Raw genomic sequence first — 24881 nt, forward strand, 5'->3', positions numbered from 1 at the left:
TGCTGTTTTGAATATGGGAGTTTACATTAAGCCTGTGCTATTTATTCAACTTATGTTTTCAAGGTTAGATGTAACTGGGAATTTCAGCCCTTCATTAAGTAATGGTGATACATTATAGATCTGACATCAGCATTTTTAGAAAATTACGTTTCAGTATATTCAAGACTAAGGGCTTCTGTGCACTTTGAGGAGGAGACTCATGACTGATGTATCATGGGTGGTAATGCTATAAGCAGAATTGAAACTGCATATTTTCATTTGCAAGAATTAATGAGTTTATACTACTGGCACATGGTTATATAAAATGCTTAGCCATTGGGGTCAGAAGCAAGCAGCACCGGTGTTCACTAGTTACAGAGAGACTATTGCCCCGGCCACCCCCTTGAGGGAGTTCCAGTTGGGAACAGGCATCAGAGATATAGATAGATAGAATATGCATGATGAAGGCGAGCGAGTATGGATATGTACATGTGTATATATGTATGTGTATGTACATATACGTGCATGTATGTACATATATATACAAACATGCATGTATATGTACATACACATACATAAATACACATGTATATATATACATACATGCACGTATATGTACATATACATACATATATACACATGTACATACTCATACTCGCTCGCCTTCATCATGCATATTCTATCTATATCTCTGATGCCTGTTCCCAACTGGAACTCCCTCAAGGGGGTGGCCGGGGCAATAGTCTCTCTGTAACTAGTGAACACCAGTGCTGCTTGCTTCTGACCCCAATGCTTAAGCATTCTATATAACTATGCGCCAGTAGTGGATGGGTCTTGTTTCCTGGCATTACCTTGCAAATGCAGGGAAACAGGCCATTAATTATACTAAATGAATATAAATATGATTAGACCCTGTGTTAAATATTTCGGATTACATAATGTATTTTTTTCACATCAGGTTAATGCCAGGAACAGAGGAGGAAAAGTCCTCATTCACTCACATCCATTCTCTAACTATCATGTGTAATGAACCGAAACCTCAGCCCCCTGTGCACGTCCAAGCCCCATAAACCTTTCCATGGTTTCCCACAGCTTCTTCATATGCATTAGTTTAGTCCAACATGTGATACTGCAGTATACCACATCACTCAGTCTCGTACATATCTTTTTACCTTCTGGCATGTTCATGCCCTAAGTAGTACAAATCTTTTTCATCCCATCCTTTCTTCACTCGTCTTGTCTCCTCATCCTTCGCGTCCCATCCACTTCTGACATATCCTTTTTTGTCAACCATTCCTCAAACATTCTCTCCATGTATTCACACCCTTTTCAGCCCTCTTAACCATACTCATTATTTCCACACCTTGCTCTTGCCCTTTTATTACCTTCGGAATCAACATCAAATTCTATCCTCAAACATTTCATTTCCTGCCCATTGACCTTTCATGCATTATTTATAACCCATGCCTTGCATCTGTACAACACCATGGGGAATACTGTATCTTTAAACATACCCATTCTTGCCCTTCTGGATGAAGACCTCAGTCCACACATTTCTCAATTTTCCCAGAACCATGAACCCAACCATCCACCTTATCTCGTTTTACTTTCTCCAAGTTGGCTTCATTCAAGCTCATATCCCAACTAACCAGTCTCTTTACACTTCTAAACCTATTAACGTTGCTCTTATTCACACTTACTTTCTCCTTATACAAACTATCCCAAACTTAGAAACACCACCCTCAACAGTTTCTCAGTCTGATCAAGTCAGTCACCAGTACCATGTTGTCAGTAAGCAACCAACAACTGACTTCTCCTGAACAAACTGCATACCTGTCTCTCTTCCCAAGACCCTTGCACTGACCTCCCTCACTACTTCATCCATGAACAGATCAAACATTCTATGGTGACATCACACACCCCCTCCTCCCCATCTACTTAAACACATGCTTCAAATAGCGTTTTTCCCACACTGTATATCTGTACCACCTTCCACAGATAAAATCTCAATCAACACTATACTAAATTTTCTTGATTCATAAATGCCACAAACCAATCCCTCTAAAAATTTCTCTAAGTACTTTTTACACATTCTTCAAAAGAAACAACTGATCCACACATCCTTTACCATTCCTGAAACTAAATTGTTTCTCCCCTGTCTTCTCAATTGGCACTCTTCCATAAAACTTACCAAGTGCACTCAACAAACTTATACCTCTGTAATTAATTTGAACACACACCTTTCAACCCTTTGCTTTTATACAATGGTGTTAAGTATGCATGTTGCCAATCATAAGGCACCTCACTGTGATCCCTATGTACAATGAAAATACTAACTAACCAAACAGTAACACAGTCACCTCCTTTCTCCAGAAATTCACTTGCAATACCATCCACTCATGCTACCATGCAACATTTCATATTACTCGAGGCTTGCACGTCTCTCCTCTCTGTAACTTAATTCTCTTTTCTGGTATCTGTCATTGCTGCTCTCCTCTGAACAACTCCCTTTTCTTGTATATCATTGTTGCTCTCCTCCGAACCTTTTCTTTTGGCTGTTCGTACTTATTTAGATGTGGTAACCACAGCTAAGGATTTTCTTGTTTTGGCATCATATTTGAGGGCAGCTGCTTGCCAAGTAATTCATCATCCATCAACCTGAATGCTGTTCCAAAATTTGCTGATAGGGCTGTTGAACTGCTGAATTATTCTTCTGAGATGTGTCCCTGGAGACAGGTAAGGGACAGTGTCAACTCTCAAGTCTTTTACACGCTCACATTCCTGAAAGAGGATAATCATATTTAGGGACAGTGTCAGCTCCCAAGTCTTTTACATGCTCACATTCCTGAAAGAGGATAATCATATTAAGACCTTTTTCCCAGAAAAACATTTCCACTTAGGAGTCCATACCTTTTGATACATCATATATGTAGGTTAGGAGTGGTAATGACCCTAGAACAGAACTTGTGGTACTCTGTCGGTAACCTTGACACATTTTGAGAAAGATTTTCTGATATGCAGGGCAACCTTGACCCATTTTAAGAAAAATTTTCTGATGTGCATCCATTGTTCCCTTCTACTTATATAATCTTTATTCCTACCTAGTACTCCAGCTTTTTAATCATCCCTTTTAGTGCACAGTCAAATTCTTTCTGGCAGTCCATATTCAAACAGTCCACCCACCCTCCCATTAGCCTAACACACAGCTCACTCTCACAGAAACCTAAGACGTTTGCTTCACATAATCCTTTTCCCTAAAACCATGCTGTCTTCCACTTTAGGAACTCATCCATTTGCTTGATAATGAAGAGAGGTCCTTTGCCTTTTCCTAACATGATTTCACCCAAGGTTTCGAGTACCCACCCTTAAGATAATTAATACCACTTTACCAACTGCAGCATAAAGTTCTGAGTATCCTTGGTATGTTTTTTTGCCTGTAGGCCACATATTGTGGTGAATGGTAAATACTTCTAGTCTGGCCTGGTGAGATACAGCACAGTGATGGCATGATGTCCATGGCTATGTGCGTATGGGATAACCACATCATCCAAGCATAACTGCCTGCACTCTGGCTGTTATTCTATCTTATTGTAATTCTCACCTACTGAAGAATTCCCTAAGTGATCTCATTGCATTACAAACGTTTTATAACTAACTGATCTGTTATACTGTACCCTGGACCTAGCCTCTAAGCATGAAGCTAGTGATGCAAGTTGTGCTACCCCAAGGAGGGAAAAGGAACATGATGTCCTCAGAGCAAAAAGTGAACTTACTTGATTGCTATAAACATGGTGATACTCATGCCACACACATGGGGTTTTATATAGCCAAGCCTGGCAGGATCCAGCATAGTGGTGGCATGAAGATGCACAAATGAGAAAACTGCTTCATCCAAGCATTGTTGCCTGTGCTTTGGCTGTGACTAGGAGCTACTCCTAGCCAAGTCTGTTGGGATTCATCATAGTGATGGCATGAAGATGCACACAATTATGTGTGGGTGAGATAACCACATCATCCAAACATCACTGCCCATGCTCTGGCTGTCTTGTTCTATCTCACTGTGACTCCTGCTGACTGAGGAATTTCATAAGTGTTCTTATTGTATCATAAACTTTTGATAACTATGACCAACTTTTCACTTTGTGCCCATAGATATGGCCTCTTAGCATAAAGCTAGTGGCGATAGTAGTGCTATCCCAAGGAAGGTAAGGAAATAGATGTCTTAGGAGCAAAAAGTGGACTTATTTGACTGGCATATGTAGGAGGCAGCCGAGGGCCACTTATGGTCAAGCCTGGTGGGACCCAGGACAGTGATGGTGTGGAGATGCACACAGTAATTTTTGAGTAAGATACCACATCACTCAAGCATCGTCACATGTGCTCAAACTTTGTTGATCTATCTTACTGTGACTTGTCAACTGAGGAACTTATATCACCAATTCAACAGCAATACCATCAGCTCCAGCCACCTTGCTGGATTTCATTTTGTGCAAAGCTTTTACCACCTCTCCTCTCTTCACCAAACCATTTTCCATGAATCTCAAACTTTGCATACCATCCCAATGAAAATATCCTATATCTGCCACTCTATCATTAAATGCATATAACAGTCCTTCAGAATATTCACTTCATCACTACCTGTTATCACTTTCCTTTTTGCCCCCTTCACCTACATTTCCATTTGTTCTCATTTTTTGCACATTATTTACCTTCAACCGAAGCACCTTCCTCTTGACCTCCAGCCACTTTCTTTTGTATATCTCCCAATCATTTGCACTTTTTCCATGTAAGTACTGCCCAAACACTCTCTTCTTTCTTTCACTAGCAACTTTACTTCTTTATCAGACCTCATGACCCTCTGCCCACCTCCGACCTTTTGCATGCCTCATGCATCTCTTACACATGCCAACACTGCTTCCTTAAATACCTCCTATTTCTCACCCACTCCCCTTCTTTTTACTTACTCTTACCTTTGCCATTATACACTCAATCTCTCCTAGTATTTCTTTACACAGGTGTCCTTTCCAAGCTCACTTGCTTTCACCTCTCTAACTGACACTGTTTCCTCTTTTTTCGAAAACCTCTACATATCTTCACCCGCACTTCCACAAGATAGTGATCAGACATCCCACTGACTAACCTTCTCAGCACATTTACATCCAAAAGTCTCTTTTATATGCCTATCAATTAATATGTAATCCAATAATGCCCGCTAACCATCTATCCTACTCACATATGTATATTTGTGTATATCCCTCTTTTTAAACCACGTGTTCCCAATCACCAGTCATTTTTCATTACACTACTCCAAAGCTCTTTACCATTTTCATTCTTAACTAAGAAAACCCCACGTCCTAATTATACCCTCAACTACCACCTTACTTATTTTTGCATTTAAATTACCAATCACTAATACCCAGACTCTGACATCAAAACTGCTGACGCTCTCACTCGGCTAATCCCACTTGCCTCTCTTGATCTTTCTTCTCATGTCAAGGTGCATAAGCACCAATAATTACCCATCTCTTGCCATCCACTTTGAGTTTTATCCACATCACTCTAAAATTTACTTCCTTAAATTTACCATTTACTATTTTTTAGTTCTTGTCCTTTCACCAATCCCTGACTTTACTCCTTAGACATCCAAACCATTCTTCCCCTTTACCATTGAGATTTGTTTCACTCAGAGCAAGAACATCTAGTTCTCATTCCTTAAAATTACTACCTGTCTCTCCTACAAAGCTTTTCATCTTGTTTACATCTACACACATGTAAACACCCCAGCCTTAGCCTTCAGGGAGGGCAATCACTACCTGTCAGGCTCCTCCTCTTCCCTCTTTGAGAAATTGAAACAAGAAGGAAAGTTCCACCCCTTTTAGTCGCCTTCTACTACATGCAGGGAATACAGAGGAATAGGATGTATTTAGGGAAGCAATGATGGCATGTGCAAAAGATGCAAGTGGCATGAGAAAGGTGGGAGGTGGGAAGATTAGAAAGGGTAGTGAGTGGCAGGATGAAGTAAAGTTGTTAGTGAAAGAGAAAAGAGAGGCATTTGGATGGTATAATGAAGGAGTGCAAATGACTGGATGTATAAAAGAAAGTGGCAGGAGGTCAAAAGGAAGGTGCATGCATAGTACCATTGTACAAAGGTAAAGGGGATAAAGGTGAGTGTTCAAACTACAGAGGCATAAGACCTGAGTATTCCTGGGAAATTTTATAGGAGGGTATTGATTGAGAGAGTGAAAGGCATGTACAGAGTACTAGATTGTTGAAGAGCAGTGTGGTTTCAGAAGAGGTAGAGGATGTGTGGGTCAAGTGTTTGCTGTGAAGAGAGTGTGAGAAGTACTTAGAAAATAGATGGCTTTATGTATAGCATTTATGAATCTGGAAAAGGCACATGATAGTGCTGATAGAGATGCTTTGTGGGAGGTCTTAAGAGTATATGGTGTAGGAGGTAAGCTGCTAGATGCAGTGAAAAGTTTTTACCAAGGATTTACGGCATGTATACAAGTAAGAAGGGAGAGAGTGATTGGTTCCCAGTGAAGGTTGGTTTATGGCAGAGGTGTGTCATGTCTCCATGGTTGTTTAATTTGTTTATGGATGGGGTGGTTAGGTAAGGTAAATGCAAGAGTTTTGGAGAGAGAGGGGCAAGTATGCAGCGTGTTGGGGATGAGGGCTTGGGAAGTGAGTCAGTTGTTCGCCAATGATACAGCTCTGGTGGCTGATTCATGGGAGAAACTGCATAAGTTGGTGACTGTGTTTGGAAAAGTGTGTGAAAGGAGAAAGTTGAGAGAAAATTGAATAAGAACAAGGTTATTAGGTTCTGTAGGGTTGAGGGACAAGTTAACTGGGATGTAAGTTTGAATGAAGAAAAATTGGAAGAAGTGAAGTGTTTTAGATATCTGGGAGTGGACTTAGCAGCGAATGGAACCATGGAAGTGGAAGTGAGTCATAGAGTGGGGTAGGGGGCAACATTTTTGGGAGCGATGAAGAATGTGTGGAAGGAGAGAACGTTATCTCAGAGAGCAAAAATGGGTATGTATGAAGGAATAGTAGTTCCAACAACATAATATGGTTGCGAGGCATGGGCTATGGATAGGGTTGTAAGGAGGAGGGTGGATGTGTTGTAAATAAATGTTTGAGGACAATATGTGGTGTGAGGTGGTTTGATCGGGTAATGAAAAGGTAAGGGAGATGTGTGGAAATAAAAAGAGCATGGGTGAGAGAGCAGAAGAGGGTGTGTTGAAATGGTTTGGTCATATGGAGAGGATGAGTGAGGAAAGATTGACAAAAAGGATATATGAATCAGAGGTGGAGGGAATGAGAAGTGGATCAAATTGGTGGTGGAAGGATAGAGTGAAAAAGATTTTGAATGATCAGGGCCTAAACATACAGGAGAGTGAGAGGCGTTTAAGGAACAGAGTGATTGAAACAATGTGGTAAACTGGGGTCGATGTGCTGTCATTGGACTGAAGTCACAGAATTTCTGATAAGACATTATTGCTGAAGACTACATTATTTTTTCTAAAGGAACATTAAGCAATAGGGTGACACCAAAATTTTTTTCACAATTAGTTATTTAGGTTGAATGCTGTAGGAAGACTTTCTAAGCATTACAAGCTGAAGCAAGGAGATGCTTGGGGTGTATGTCTTGGGTAAACCATGGAAAGGCCTGTGGTACCTGAATGTGAATAGGGAGCTGTGGTTTTCGGAGCATGACACAGTACAGCTAGAGACTGAGTGTGAATACATGTGGCCTTTTTTGTCTGTTTTCCTGGCACTACCTCACTTAATCATGGAGTAGTGATTCTGTTTCCTGTGGGACAGGGTAGCAACAGGAATGGGTGAAGGCAAGCAAGTATGAATATGTACATGTGTATATATGTATACATCTGTGTATGTATGTATGTATATATATATATATGTTGATATGTATATGAATGTATAAGTGCGTGTATGGGCGTTTATGTATATATATGTATATATGAGTGGATGGGCCATTCTTCGTCTGTTTCCTGGTGCTACCTTACTGACATGGGAAATGGCAATCAAGTATAATACTAAATAAAAATATATACATTTATTTATTATACTTGATTGCCATTTCCCACGTTAGTAAGGTAGCGCCAGGAAAGAGATGAAGAAAGATCCATTCATCCATATATATACATACACAACCATATCAACATATACATATGCATACACAGCCATATACATTACATGTATTCATACTTGCTTGCCTTCATCCAATCCCGGTGCCACCCCGCCATCCAGGAAACAGCATTGCCACCCCTTGTCAACGAGGAAAACACAAAAAAAAGGCCACATTGGGTTACACTGTCTCTAGCTGTCATGTGTAATGCACCAAAACCAGAACATCCAGGCCCCACATAACAGTTAGGACTGAGTGTGAACGAATGTGGCCTTTTTTTGTATGCTTTTCCTGGTGCTACCTTGCTGAAGTGGGGGGTAGCGATGCTATTTCCTGTGTGGTGTGGTAGTGACAGGAATAGATAAAAGCAAGCAAGAATGAAAATAAACATGTGTATATATGTATATGTCTGTGTATGTGTATGTATATGTGCATGTATGAGCCTTTATGTACATTTGTGTATATGAATGGATGGGCCATTCTTCATCTGTTTCCTGGTGCTATCTCACTGATGAGGGAAACAGTGATTAAGTATTATATATATATATATATATATATATATATATATATATATATATATATATATATATATTTTTTTGCTTTGTCGCTGTCTCCCGCGTTTGCGAGGTAGCGCAAGGAAACAGACGAAAGAAATGGCCCAACCCACCCCCATACACATGTATATACATACGTCCACACACGCAAATATACATACCTACACAGCTTTCCATGGTTTACCCCAGACGCTTCACATGCCTTGATTCAATCCACTGACAGCACGTCAACCCCGGTATACCACATCGCTCCAATTCACTCTATTCCTTGCCCTCCTTTCACCCTCCTGCATGTTCAGGCCCCGATCACACAAAATCTTTTTCACTCCATCTTTCCACCTCCAATTTGGTCTCCCTCTTCTCCTCGTTCCCTCCACCTCCGACACATATATCCTCTTGGTCAATCTTTCCTCACTCATTCTCTCCATGTGACCAAACCATTTCAAAACACCCTCTTCTGCTCTCTCAACCACGCTCTTTTTATTTCCACACATCTCTCTTACCCTGACGTTACTTACTCGATCAAACCACCTCACACCACACATTGTCCTCAAACATCTCATTTCCAGCACATCCATCCTCCTGCGCACAACTCTATCCATAGTCCACGCCTCGCAACCATACAACATTGTTGGAACCACTATTCCTTCAAACATACCCATTTTTGCTTTCCGAGATAATGTTCTCGACTTCCACACATTCTTCAAGGCTCCCAGAATTTTCGCCCCCTCCCCCACCCTATGATCCACTTCCGCTTCCATGGTTCCATCCGCTGCCAGATCCACTCCCAGATATCTAAAACACTTTACTTCCTCCAGTTTTTCTCCATTCAAACTCACCTCCCAATTGACTTGACCCTCAACCCTACTCTACCTAATAACCTTGCTCTTATTCACATTTACTCTTAACTTTCTTCTTTCACACACTTTACCAAACTCAGTCACCAGCTTCTGCAGTTTCTCACATGAATCAGCCACCAGCGCTGTATCATCAGCGAACAACAACTGACTCACTTCCCAAGCTCTCTCATCCCCAACAGACTTCATACTTGCCCCTCTTTCCAAAACTCTTGCATTCACCTCCCTAACAACCCCATCCATAAACAAATTAAACAACCATGGAGACATCACACACCCCTGCCGCAAACCTACATTCACTGAGAACCAATCACTTTCCTCTCTTCCTACACGTACACATGCCTTACATCCTCGATAAAAACTTTTCACTGCTTCTAACAACTTGCCTCCCACACCATATATTCTTAATACCTTCCACAGAGCATCTCTATCAACTCTATCATATGCCTTCTCCAGATCCATAAATGCTACATACAAATCCATTTGCTTTTCTAAGTATTTCTCACATACATTCTTCAAAGCAAACACCTGATCCACACATCCTCTACCACTTCTGAAACCACACTGCTCTTCCCCAATCTGATGCTCTGTACATGCCTTCACCCTCTCAATCAATACCCTCCCATATAATTTGCCAGGAATACTCAACAAACTTATACCTCTGTAGTTTGAGCACTCACTCTTATCCCCTTTGCCTTTGTACAATGGCACTATGCACGCATTCCGCCAATCCTCAGGCACCTCACCATGAGTCATACATACATTAAATAACCTTACCAACCAGTCAACAATACAGTCACCCCCTTTTTTAATAAATTCCACTGCAATACCATCCAAACCTGCTGTAGTGAGTGGTGGGATGAAGAAGTAAGAGTATTAGTGAAAGAGAAGAGAGAGGCATTTGGACGATTTTTGCTGGGAAAAAAGGAAATTGAGTGGGAGACGTATAAAAGAAAGAGACAGGAGGTCAAGAGAAAGGTGCAGGAGGTGAAAAAAAGGGCAAATGAGAGTTGGAGTGAGAGAGTATCATTAAATTTTAGGGAGAATAAAAAGATGTTCTGGAAGGAGGTAAATAAAGTGCGTAAGACAAGGGAGCAAATGGGAACTTCAGTGAAGGGCGCAAATGGGGAGGTGATAACAAGTAGTGGTGATGTGAGAAGGAGATGGAGTGAGTATTTTGAAGGTTTGTTGAATGTGTTTGATGATAGAGTGGCAGATATAGGGTGTTTTGGTCGAGGTGGTGTGCAAAGTGCGAGGGTTAGGGAAAATGATTTGGTAAACAGAGAAGACGTAGTAAAAGCTTTGCGGAAGATATATATATATATATATATATATATATATATATATATATATATATATATATATATATATAGGTACAGTAGGGTTGAGGGTCAAGTCAATTGGGAGGTGAGTTTGAATGGAGAAAAACTGGAGGAAGTGAAGTGTTTTAGATATCTAGGAGTGGATCTGGCAGCGGATGGAACCATGGAAGCGGAAGTGGATCATAGGGTGGGGGAGGGGGCGAAAATTCTGGGAGCCTTGAAGAATGTGTGGAAGTTGAGAACATTATCTCGGAAAGCAAAAATGGGTATGTTTGAAGGAATAGTGGTTCCAACAATGCTGTACGGTTGCGAGGCGTGGGCTATGGATAGAGTTGTGCGGAGGAGGATGGATGTGCTGGAAATGAGATGTTTGAGGACAATATGTGGTGTGAGGTGGTTTGATCGAGTAAGTAACGTAAGGGTAAGAGAGATGTGTGGAAATAAAAAGAGCGTGGTTGAGAGAGCAGAAGAGGGTGTTTTGAAATGGTTCGGGCACATGGAGAGAATGAGTGAGGAAAGATTGACCAAGAGAATATATGTGTCGGAGGTGGAGGGAACGAGGAGAAGAGGGAGACCAAATTGGAGGTGGAAAGATGGAGTGAAAAAGATTTTGTGTGATCGGGGCCTGAACATGCAGGAGGGTGAAAGGAGGGCAAGGAATAGAGTGAATTGGAGCGATGTTGTATACCGGGGTTGACGTGCTGTCAGTGGATTGAATCAAGGCATGTGAAGCGTCTGGGGTAAACCATGGAAAGCTGTGTAGGTATGTATATTTGCGTGTGTGGATGTATGTATATACATGTGTATGGGGGTGGGTTGGGCCATTTCTTTCGTCTGTTTCCTTGCGCTACCTCGCAAACGCGGGAGACAGCGGCAAAAAAAAAAAAAAAAAAAAAAAAAAAAAAAAAATATATATATATATATATATATATATATATATATATATATATATATATATATATATATACATATATATTTATTTATTTTGCTTTGTTGCTGTCTCCCGCGTTAGCAAGGTAGCGCAAGGAAACAGACGAAAGAATGGCCCAACCCACCCACATACACATGTATATACATACACGTCCACACACGCAAATATACATACCTATACATCTTAATGTATACATATATATACACACACAGACATATACATATATACACATGTACATAATTCATACTGTCTGCCTTTATTCATTCCCATCGCCACCTCGCCACACATGAAATAACAACTCCCTCCCCCCTCATGTGTGCGAGGTAGCGCTAGGAAAAAACATCAAAGGCCCCATTCGCTCACACTCTTCACACATGCTGTCATGTAATAATGCACTGAGACCACAGCTCCCTTTCCACATCCAGGCCCCACAGAACTTTCCATGGTTTACCCCAGACGCTTCAAAAGCCCTGGTTCAATCCATTGACAGCACGTTGACCCCGGTATACCACATTGTTCCAATTCACTCTATTCCTTGCACGCCTTTCACCCTCCTGCATGTTCAGGCCCCGATCACTCAAAATCTTTTTCACTCCATCTTTCCACATCCAATTTGGTCTCCCACTTCTCGTTCCCTCCACCTCTGACACATATATCCCCTTGGTCAATCTTTCCTCACTCATTCTCTCCAAGTGACCAAACCATTTCAAAATGCCCTTTTCTGTGCTCTCAACCACACTCTTTTTATTACCACACATCTCTCTTACCCTATTATTACTTACTTGATCAAACCACCTCACACCACGTATTGTCCTCAAACATCTCATTTCCAGCACATCCACCCTCCTGCGCACAACTCTATCCATAGCCCACGCCTCGCAACCATTCAACATTGATGGAACCACTATTCCTTCAAACATACCCATTTTTGCTTTCCGAGATAATGTTCTCAACTTACACACATTCTTCAAGGCTCCCAGAATTTTCGCCCCCTCCCCCACCCTATGATTCACTTCCGCCTCCATGGTTCCATCCACTGCCAAATCCATTCCCAGATATCTAAAACACTTCACTTCCTCCAGTTTTTCTCCATTCAATCTTACCTCCCAGTTGACCTGACCCTCAACCCTACTGTATCTAATAACCTTGCTCTTATTCACATTTACTCTCAACTTTCTTCTTTCACACGCTTTACCAAACTCAGTCACCAGCTTCTGCAGTTTCTCACATGAATCAGCCACCAGCGCTAAATCATCAGCGAACAACAACTGACTCACTTCCCAAGCTCTCTCATCCACAACAGACTGCATACTTGCCCCTCTTTCCAAAACTCTTGCATTCACCTCCCTAACAACCCCATCCATAAACAAATTAAACAACCATGGAGACATCACACACCCCTGCCGCAAACCTACATTCACTGAGAACCAATCACTTTCCTCTCTTCCTACACGTACACATGCCTTACATCCTCGATAAAAACTTTTCACTGCTTCTAACAACTTGCCTCCCACACCATATATTCTCAATACCTTCCACAGAGCATCTCTATCAACTCTTAATACCTTCCACAGAGCATCTCTATCAACTCTATCATATACCTTCTCCAGATATGCTACATACAAATCCATTTGTTTTTCTAAGTATTTCTCACATACATTCTTCAAAGCAAACACCTGATCCACACATCCTCTACCACTTCTGAAGCCACACTGCTCTTCCCCAATCTGATGTTCTGTACATGCCTTCACCCTCTCAATCAATACCCTCCCATATGATTTCCCAGGAATACGCAACAAACTTATACCTTTGTAATTTGAACACTCACCCTTATCCCCTTTGCATTTGTACAATGGCACTATGCATACATATATACTAGATGAACAATTCATATGTTCCACATGAAACCATGCCTTCCCTGCCTCGTCTTCCACCCTCTCATAACCAAATCTTAGAAAGCTACAAACTACACAGTTTTGTGCACTCTGAACAATCACTAGCTGCCTAACAACCACTAACACTCAATTTCATCAGAATGAAACAAAGCTCCTCCCATTACAGTATCCTCTTAATGTGCTTCTCTCTCAGGTCTATGCAATAGCACTCTAGGCCCCTCCCACCCAAATCACTGTATAACTAACTACCAACCCCCAGGTATAAAGAAAAAGCTTACCATTGCCTCACACTTCAGTAACCTCCACTGACAGATCCTCCACCCCTTGAAAATATAACACGAACAAAACATATGCCCACTAAAACAACCGACCTTCTAACTCAGACATACCCACATCAGAAACCACACAGCCAGACAAACAAGAGTCCCACTCTTCTGCTTATGTTCTGGACATCATCCATCACTACCATAAAGCAAACTCTGTTTCAGCTTATCCCAAAACCCTTCATGCCCACTTAATACTCTATTACTTGGCCTTTTCTGAACAGAGATGCACACACAATATCACAACATGAAGCCACTGCAAATGAGGTGCACAAGGCACTGAGGTAAGCTAGAGATAGAATATTATATAGTTTGAGACAACAATTAGCAAAACTTATGGTCTGATTGATGGGTATTTCAGAAAAGTGCAGAGTATACAGATTTAGTGCTTATTAACAAAAAAGGGATTATAGAGAAAGGCAGAGGGAGATATTGATTAACCAATACTAATGGACAAGGTGAGTGGCACCTAAATTAGAAAGATTAGTCAACCAGGAGCTTGAGAGACATAAATCTTTGGTAAATATTTTTGGTCTGAAGAACATAAAAAAATAAAAAGGAAAGTGGGAGGAAGAAAAGCTCATTCAAGGGTTAACAGAGACAATAAAATTACCTGTGTTAAAGGAAAGAAAAATTGTTGGTTTTAATCAAGACATAAAGGGATGACAAATTATGGTCACATATGATTTGGAGTCATATACCTGAGACAGGATAAAAATTTCAAAACAATGTGAAATTCAGTAGAGGATTCATCAAGCATGATAGGCAAAGGAAAAAGAGGGGGAAAAAATAAGGAACAGTACAGCTAGAAGGCCAAAAACAGAAGACGTCAAATGAGGCAAAAGGACAGACTGCCTCAGCCAGTGATGTAAAGAGGTCAGGAATACTAAGCAATTGTAGTGGTAGAAAGAAACTATTTTATACAAATGCTGATGGATTAGTAGTACAAGGTGAAGAGCTGGAATTTAAGGATCTTATAAGGGTATTTGGCAGTAAGGAGGGAAGAAGACAAAGGGCAAGTGAGTTGGGCTCTCTAATTAAGATATATCCTGAAGTTTCAGGAAACTAATAGATTACCCGCTCACACAATACATGATGGGAAGGGTAACTGTAGGAAAGAAGTGCATAATGGTGGCAATTATATAAATCCTCCAAAGAATTGTAACGATCTACAACAAATATACAATGACAACAATGAAGGAACAATCAGGATGGTGCACGAAGCAGTAAAACATACGCTTCTTAGAGATGTTATTATATTAATAATGAGGGTTTTGTTATATGGAAACAGACCGGTGGGATTTGAATTCTTATGGTGACAGGGAATCTTGAAGACACAAGTTCCTTGAGTGTGTACAGGCAAATTTCCTATAAGAGCATGTTGGTGACCATTTTAGGATGAGAGGGACTGACTCTACCTCATTACTTTATCTTACCTTTATGTGGATTAATATTAGTACTGAAAAATTTCATAAAATACTTGAAAAAGTGATCCTGTACAGCTTATGTTTGATTGTGTGGTAAACGAGGAAGTTCAAAGTGTAAATGAGGAAGTTAAAAGTGCAGAGTGAGACAAGACTTAGTATGTTATCATGAAAACTACGCAAAACTTAATTTGTATGGTATAGTGGTATGGGAAATGGAGTTCAGTAGTCAGAAACCATAGCACTGAGGTGAAAAGTTCTGTGTAATTTACAATGGAAAGGCAACATACATAACTCCAGCCTCAAATACAGAAGAAAGAGGGGGAAGAATGTTTTTGAAATGTCAAATATCAAAGGAGTTTTGTGATGTCTAGTGGCGAATGCAAGAAACATTTCCAGCAAGCCAGCTGATGCAAGGAATGTGTAAAGCAAAATAAAAACGGAAAAACAGAGCCATTTCGCAAACATTATTGTGGTAGATGCAGGTAAAAATCCAAAACTTTTCCATAAATACATAAATATGTAATCAAAGAGTAGCTAATCAGATAAAGGAATTCAGAGGGAAATATAGATGCACATGATGTAAGAATATGTGAAGAATTGAGTAACAAGTTCAAAAGTATTTTAGCAATGGAAGATACTGGAATGGGGAGGAAGCTTTACAAAATATTGAGATATCTACAAAAGACTTTTAACAGAATGCTTAAAGATTTTGATCCATACAAAGTTAGTGATTCCAATGACATTTCATCATGGGTTGGAAATATGTAGATACAATAAAAAATCTCATGAAATACTGTTCATGTTGCTACAGAAAGGCAAAATGCCTGGGGGTGTCGAAAAGGGCACACGTCATCTTTAAGAAAGAAGACCAGGAAGATGAGTATAGTCAGTAAGGTACATGAAAAGTTAATTGGACAGTAAATGGATGACTTGCTACGAAGGAGAAATTACGTAAGTGAGAGGTAACCCAGAATTATGGAAAGGTCATATGTAACGAACCTCCCAGATTTCTATGACAGAGTCATCTCTGTATTAGACAAAAGGGAAGACTGGATAGATTATTTAAATCTTGACACAGTACCACATGGGAGGCTGATTAAAAAGCTGGAATTAAAGTAGAAATGAACAAGAGACACGTCAGAGGAGTCTTCTCCATTTGGGAAAGGTCACCAGTGGAGTGCCCTAGGGTTCAGTTTTTAGACTGTTACTCTTTTTGATCACTGTGAATTACTTGCCTGAAGGTATGGACTCCTACCTGAATATGTTTCAAGATGATGCAAAAGTCATGAAGAAAGTGAAAATCAAGGAGGATTGCCTCAGTTAAGAAGGGAACCTAAAAAGACTCCAAAGTTGGTCTGATATGTGGCTGATGAAATTCAACCCAAGGAAATGTAAAGGCCTCAATATGATTATTGTCTAGCAGGACTTAATCTTGGGGATATTGTGTGTGAGAATAGCTTGGGAGGCAACACTATACCCAACCTGTTACCAGAGTCCCACATTAGTGGAATATTAAAGGAGACAAGCTGTCTTTTTACAGAATTCAGAACAAGTTTTACAAATATGGATAAGGAAATGTTTAGGAAGATGTTTACATCCTCCATAAGGCCAAAATCTAAAATAAACTTCTCAAGTTTGGTCACTGCACCAAAAGATGCAAACATAGATAACAGAGGGCAACAATTTTGTGACATTAAGAAAGCTAAGTTACAGGGAAAGGCTATAAAGGCTTTAAGTTTGCCGACCTTGGAAGAAAGAAGAGTCAGGGGTGACCTGATCACAACGTGCAAGTTTTTAATACATATTGATGACCTGGAGAGTTAACAGTTCTTCCAGAGATATAGGGATAGAGCAACCAGAGGACATAATATGAAATTATGGGAGAAACTAGGTAAAAAATAAAAGTAGCGAAGTACTTTTGTAGTATGAGTGATGGATGAATAGAACAGAATGACTGAGTACATGGTCAATGCTGACAACGTAAAAAAGATTAAGATGTTTGATAGAAGAGAAAGTTCAAGAGATGGGTCCCAATGACTATGAAACTCCGTCTCCATAAAGTGCTTACAGGTAATTACAACACTTTGTGACCTATGGCCCCTACTGTTGGATGGGTCCGACTTCCTGGAAAGAATGAGTAAGGAAAGGTTGGCAAAAAGGATTTATGTGTCAAATGTGGAAGGGACATAGAATATGGGGGAGACTGAATTGGAGATGGAAGAAGGAGTGAAAAAGGTTTAGAGCAAGAGACTACATAAATGTACATGGGACTGAGAAATGGAACAATGTGCTATATGTGGGGCAATTTGGTCATTATACTGAGTTAGGGCATATTGAGTAGCTGAAGGAAACAGATGGAAAGATCTATGGGGCTTGATTAAGGATAGGGGGCTGTGGTTTTGGTTCTGGTGCATTACACATGACAGCTAGAAACTGGGCATGAATGAATGAGGCAATTTTTTCGTGTCCTTGGTGGTTCCTTGCTACCTTGGAAACAGCCCAACCCGCCCCCATACACATGTATATACATACGTCCACACACGCAAATATACATACCTACACAGCTTTCCATGGTTTACCCCTGACGCTTCACATGCCCTGATTCAACCCACTGACAGCACGTCAACCCTGGTATACCACATCGATCCAATTCACTCTATTCCTTGCCCTCCTTTCACCCTCCTGCATGTTCAGGCCCCGATCACATAAAATCTTTTTCACTCCATCTTTCCACCTCCAATTTGGTCTCCCACTTCTCGTTCCCTCCACCTCCGACACATATATCCTCTTGGTCAATCTTTCCTCACTCATTCTCTCCATGTGCCCAAACCACTTCAAAACACCCTCTTCTGCTCTCTCAACCACGCTCTTTTTATTTCCACACATCTCTCTTACCCTTACATTACTTACTTGATCAAACCACCTCACACCACACATTGTCCTCAAACATCTCATTTCCAGCACATCCACCCTCCTGCGCACAACTCTATCCATAGCCCACGCCTCGCAACCATACAACATTGTTGGAACCACTACTCCTTCAAACATACCCATTTTTGCTTTCCGAGATAATGTTCTCGACTTCCACACATTCTTCAAGGCTCCCAGGATTTTCGCCCCCTCCCCCACCCTATGATTCACTTCCGCTTCCATGGTTCCATCCACTGCCAGATCCACTCCCAGATATCTAAAACACTTTACTTCCTCCAGTTTTTCTCCATTCAAACTAACCTCCCAATTGACTTGACCCTCAACCCTACTGTACCTAATAACCTTGCTCTTATTCACATTTACTCTTAACTTTCTTCTTTCACACACTTTACCAAACTCTGTCACCAGCTTCTGCAGTTTCTCACATGAATCAGCCACCAGCGCTGTATCATCAGCGAACAACAACTGACTCACTTCCCAAGCTCTCTCATCCACAACAGACTTCATACTTGCCCCTCTTTCCAAAACTCTTGCATTCACCTCCCTAACAACCCCATCCATAAACAAATTAAACAACCATGGAGACATCACACACCCCTGCCGCAAACCTACATTCACTGAGAACCAATCACTTTCCTCTCTTCCTACACGTACACAAGCCTTACATCCTCGATAAAAACTTTTCACTGCTTCTAACAACTTGCCTCCCACACCATATATTCTCAATACCTTCCACAGAGCATCTCTATCAACTCTATCATATGCCTTCTCCAGATCCATAAATGCTACATACAAATCTATTTGCTTTTCTAAGTATTTCTCACATACATTCTTCAAAGCAAACACCTGATCCACACATCCTCTACCACTTCTGAAACCACACTGCTCTTCCCCAATCTGATGCTCTGTACATGCCTTCACCCTCTCAATCAATACCCTCCCAAATAATTTACCAGGAATACTCAACAAACTTATACCTCTGTAATTTGAGCACTCACTCTTATCCCCTTTGCCTTTGTACAATGGCACTATGCACGCATTCCGCCAATCCTCAGGCACCTCACCATGAGTCATACATACATTAGATAACCTTACCAACCAGTCAACAATACAGTCACCCCCTTTTTTAATAAATTCCACTGCAATATATATATATATATATATATATATATATATATATATATATATATATATATATATATATATACACACACACACACACACACATATATATATATATATATATATATATATATATATATATATATATATATATATATATATATATATATATATAACTGGGAGCGTTGAAAAATGTATGGAAGTCGAGAACATTATCTTGGAAAGCAAAAATGGGTATGTTTGAAGGAATAGTGGTTCCAACAATGTTATGTGGTTGTGAGGCATGGGCTATATATAGAGTTGTGCAGAGGAGGGTGGATGTGCTGGAAATGAGATATTTGAGGACAATATGTGGTGTGAGGTGTTTGATCGAGTAAGTAATGAAAGGGTAAGAGAAATGTGTGGTAATAAAAAGAGTGTGGTTGAGAGAGTGGAAGAGGGTGTTTTGAAATGGTTTGGTCACATGGAGAGAATGAGTGAGGAAAGATTGACAAAGAGGATATATGTGTCAGAGTTGGAGGGAACATGGAGAAGTGGGAGGTGGAAAGATGGAGTGAAAAAGTTTCTGAGTGATCGGGGCCTGAACATGCAGGAGCGTGAAAGGTGTGCAAGGAATAGAGTTCATTGGAATGATGTGGTATACCGGGGTGGACGTGCTGTCAATGGATTGAACCAGGGCATGTGAAGTATCTGGGGTAAACCATGGAAAGTTTTGTGGGGCCTGGATGTGGAAAGGGAGCTGTGGTATCGGTGCATTATACATGACAGCTAGAGACTGAGTGTGAATGAATGTGGCCTTTGTTGTCTTTTCCTAGCGCTACCTCACGCACATGTGGGTGGAGGGGGTTGTTATTTCATGTGTGGCGGGGTGGCAACGGGAATGAATAAAGGCAGACAGTATGAATTATGTACATGTGTATATATGTATGTGTCGGTGTGTGTGTATATATATATATATATATATATATATATATATATATAATATATATATATATATATATATATATATATATATATATATATATATATATATTTTTTTTTTTTTTTTTTATACCTCGTCGCTGTCTCCCGCGGTTGCGAGGTAGCGCAAGGAAACAGACGAAAGAAATGGCCCAACCCACCCCATACACATGTACATACACACGTCCACACACGCAAATATACATACCTACACAGCTTTCCATGGCCCACCCCGGACGCTTCACATGCCTTGATTCAATCCACTGACAGCACGTCAACCCCTGTATACCACATCGCTCCAATTCACTCTATTCCTTGCCCTCCTTTCACCCTCCTGCATGTTCAGGCCCCGATCACACAAAATCCTTTTCACTCCATCTTTCCACCTCCAATTTGGTCTCCCTCTTCTCCTCGTTCCCTCCACCTCCGACACATATATCCTCTTGGTCAATCTTTCCTCACTCATTCTCTCCATGTGCCCAAACCATTTCAAAACACCCTCTTCTGCTCTCTCAACCACGCTCTTTTTATTTCCACACATCTCTCTTACCCTTACGTTACTTACTCGATCAAACCACCTCACACCACACATTGTCCTCAAACATCTCATTTCCAGCACCTCCATCCTCCTGCGCACAACTCTATCCATAGCCCACGCCTCGCAACCATACAACATTGTTGGAACCACTATTCCTTCAAACATACCCATTTTTGCTTTCCGAGATAATGTTCTCGACTTCCACACATTTTTCAAGGCTCCCAAAATTTTCGCCCCCTCCCCCACCCTATGATCCACTTCCGCTTCCATGGTTCCATCCGCTGACAGATCCACTCCCAGATATCTAAAACACTTCACTTCCTCCAGTTTTACTCCATTCAAATTCACCTCCCAATTGACTTGACCCTCAACCCTACTGTACCTAATATATATATATATATATATATATATATATATATATATATATATATATATATATATGTTGAGATGTATAGGTATGTATATGTGCGTGTGTGGACGTGTATGTATATACATGTGTATGTGGGTGGGTTGGGCCATCACCAAGGTGGCGCAAGGAAAACAGACGAAGAAATGGCCCAAACCACCTACATACACATATAGATACATAAACGCACATATACATACATATACATTTCAATGTATACATACAGAGACACATATATATATACACATGTAATATTCATACTTGCTGAATTCTCACTCCCATCGCCATCCCACCTCACATGAAATAGTATCCCACCCCCCTCCAGCAAGGTAGTGCCAGGAAAAAAGAAAAAAAAAAAAGGCCACATTCGTTCACACTGTCTCTAGCTGTCATGTTTAATGCACCAAAACCACAGCTCCCTTTCCAAATCCAGGCCCCACAAACCTTTCCATGTTTTACCCCAGACGTTTCACATACCCTGGTTCACTGCACCAAATCCCCTTTTCTGGGAGCTCCCTCAGCTCCAAGACTGCATTTCTTACAGCAACAGGGAAATGATGGCTATGTAATGGGAGGGTCAGTTTAGTAGTTAATGTACTAAAGTGTTTGAGCTGTTGATGAGTTTGTGGAAATATCCCTAAAAAATTTTAACAAGCAGATGATGGTACAGAGAGTTGTTCAGAAGCAAGTTTGCAGTCTTGTAGATTTAATTTTAGGAGTGCCTCAATGCTTGTTGAAGGATTTCCTCACTATGATAGGATGTGTAATGTGAATGTGAATGGCTGGCTCATTGTGAAAATCTGTAGTAAATGGTTATATCTATGAACCTTTGTGATTGAAATATGCCGTAGTGATGTTATAATGGATTGCATATGTGAAAGCATTCATGAACAAGTGTGGGAGCCTTGAATGGTAGAATGCCTTTGGTAATAGGAAATTCATTGAAATTCATTAATACTAAATGTTGCTAGTGTTATCAACAGGCTGTAATTTCTGATTATCATATTATGCAGAGCGATCTAAATTTGGTGATTCACTTAAACCTTCAATATATTATAGCTTTATTTCCTTATGTGTTAAAAATGGCTGTTTAGCTACGAGTTCCTATAAAAGCATAATATTAGATTGGTTTCAGGTTGCAGTTATTATATTATACTGGTAGAATCATTTAAACTGAATAATGCCTGTAATGCATACATTGTTGGTATTTTCAATTGTGTAATCCTCTTGTAATACATATTTTTATCCTACACTTACTTGTTTTCATGTCACCTTTTATTTCAATTAAAGTTTCAATTAAAGTTTTACAGTGCTTCAATTTCTCATATCCAATCCTGTATCCTAAAAGAAGTTTCGTAATTTATAATGGTGATGTACTTGAAATGTACTACAAGCTCACTAATAAAGATGAAAAGCTCTCCATTTTTTCATTGGAAAATTGATCGTAAATATGAAAAAGCAAAAGGAAAGAATCTACAGACATAAGTTGATTCTTTCCATTTAACTAAAAAGAATCAGATGAAGAGATATACATAAATGTTTTTGGAAAGGAAATCTCATTAATGATTCAATTACACACACATACACACATTTTTTTTCAAACTTGATCGTTTTTAGAAAGGAAATCTCATTAATCTGATTCACACACACACATTTATTTTCATACATGATCGGTGTTTCCCGGGCTACTGAGGTAGTGCCGGGAAACAAATGAAGAAGGCACATCCACTAACATACATGTATATATACATATATGCACATACACATATATACATACATACATTCCCAACACCATCCAACCCACAGGAAACAGCATAAATTCATGAAGCAAAAGAAAAAGATAACATACATCATATCCCAACACCTGATCACTGCCCCATATCAGCGAGGTAGCGCCAGGATACAGACAAAGAAGGGCCACATCTGCTCACACTCATTCTCTAGCTGTCATGTGTAATGCCCTGAAACTACAGCTTCCTATCCACATCCAGGCCCCACAGAGGTTTCATTGGTTTACCCCAGACATTACACATGCCAGTCCACTAACAACGTCAACCCCAGGATACCACGTCATTCCAATTCACTCTGTTCCTTGCATGCCTCTCCTGCTCAGCTTTGTTGCCTTCTGTACACCGTAGTTGTCTACCATACTTTATCAAAAGTAGCTTAAGTGATCGGCTTTCTAAGGAACTTAGGTCTTTTGTAGACAACTTGTTTAAATCCTTTAATGTTAATTTGGTCTTGAACTGAATCATAAATCTGGGGAATGTGGGTAAAGTTGGCAACAGAACTGTTTTACCTGCAGGATGTTCACATGATTTAATAGGTGTAGAGAGACAGAGATCTGAATATGGGAAAGTATTACGTCTTATTACAGGTTGGGATTGGTGGCCTAGCTGGTATCTGGGCAATTCTTTACTATCCCTAATAGGTTTCCTGGGAAAAAAAATCAGATTAAGTCTCCCTCACTTCTTTCATCCAATGGTTTGGCTTCTCTATACTACTGTCTAACCTATCTTTAACTTCTTCAAAGTTAAGGATATTGAATAACACCCTCATTTCCACCAGTTCTTCCTTGAGGTTAAACATCTTATCCTTAGCAACCTGCACACTACTGCCCAACTTTTCTGATTCCAGTAACCCTTCTCCATTACTCTATCTGAGCTGTCACCTAATATGAGCAAACCCCTTTTTAATCTAGGCCCTTTTACAGTGTAATATAAAGAGGATGTTGGTTGAGGATAAACATTTGTTGTGGGGAGCAAGTGTGAGACCAAGTAAATCCTCAAGCTTATTTAATATATTACACTTACCATAGAGGAAGGACACCCAAAATAAAGAAATTAAAAAAAATAGCTCCACCTGATAAACACTGATTGTGGAGTGGTGTGAAAACAAGTAAATCACTCTGATTTATCACAGAGAAGAACACTCATTATAAAGAAAATACTTATAAAAGTGAAGTGAAGTGTTTTAGATATCTGGGAGTGGATTTGGCAGCGGATGGAACCATGGAAGTGGAAGTGAATCATAGGGTGGGGGAGGGGGCGAAAATTCTGGGAGCCTTGAAGAATGTGTGGAAGTCGAGAACATTATCTCGGAAAGCAAAAATGGGTATGTTTGAAGGAATAGTGGTTCCAACAATGTTGTATGGTTGCGAGGCGTGGGCTATGGATAGAGTTGTGCGCAAGGAGGGTCGATGTGCTGGAAATGAGATGTTTGAGGACAATATGTGGTGTGAGGTGGTTTGATCGAATAAGTAATAATAAGGTAAGAGAGTTGTGTGGTAATAAAAAGAGTGTGGTTGAGAGAGCAGAAGAGGGTGTTTTGAAATTGTTTGGTCACATGGAGAGAATGAGTGAGGAAAGATTGACCAAGAGGTGGAGGGAACGAGAAGTGGGAGACCAAATTGGATGTGGAAAGATGGAGTGAAAAAGATTTTGAGTGATCGGGGCGTGAACATGCAGGAGGGTGAAAGGCGTGC

General features: G+C 40.3%; 1 long non-coding RNA gene across 1 annotated transcript in view; it reads right to left on the minus strand.

Annotated features, from left to right (window-relative positions):
- Positions 1-727: 727 nt before the first annotated feature.
- LOC139761885 (uncharacterized) overlaps positions 728-24881 on the minus strand; it is a 30154-nt gene continuing 6000 nt past the window's right edge. The window contains exon 4 of the long non-coding RNA XR_011715632.1: positions 728-2760. This is a non-coding gene — a long non-coding RNA (uncharacterized lncRNA). The remainder of the gene's footprint in view (positions 2761-24881) is intronic.

The sequence above is a fragment of the Panulirus ornatus genome, chromosome 42, assembly GCF_036320965.1.
Source record: "Panulirus ornatus isolate Po-2019 chromosome 42, ASM3632096v1, whole genome shotgun sequence".
NCBI lineage: Eukaryota > Metazoa > Arthropoda > Malacostraca > Decapoda > Palinuridae > Panulirus > Panulirus ornatus.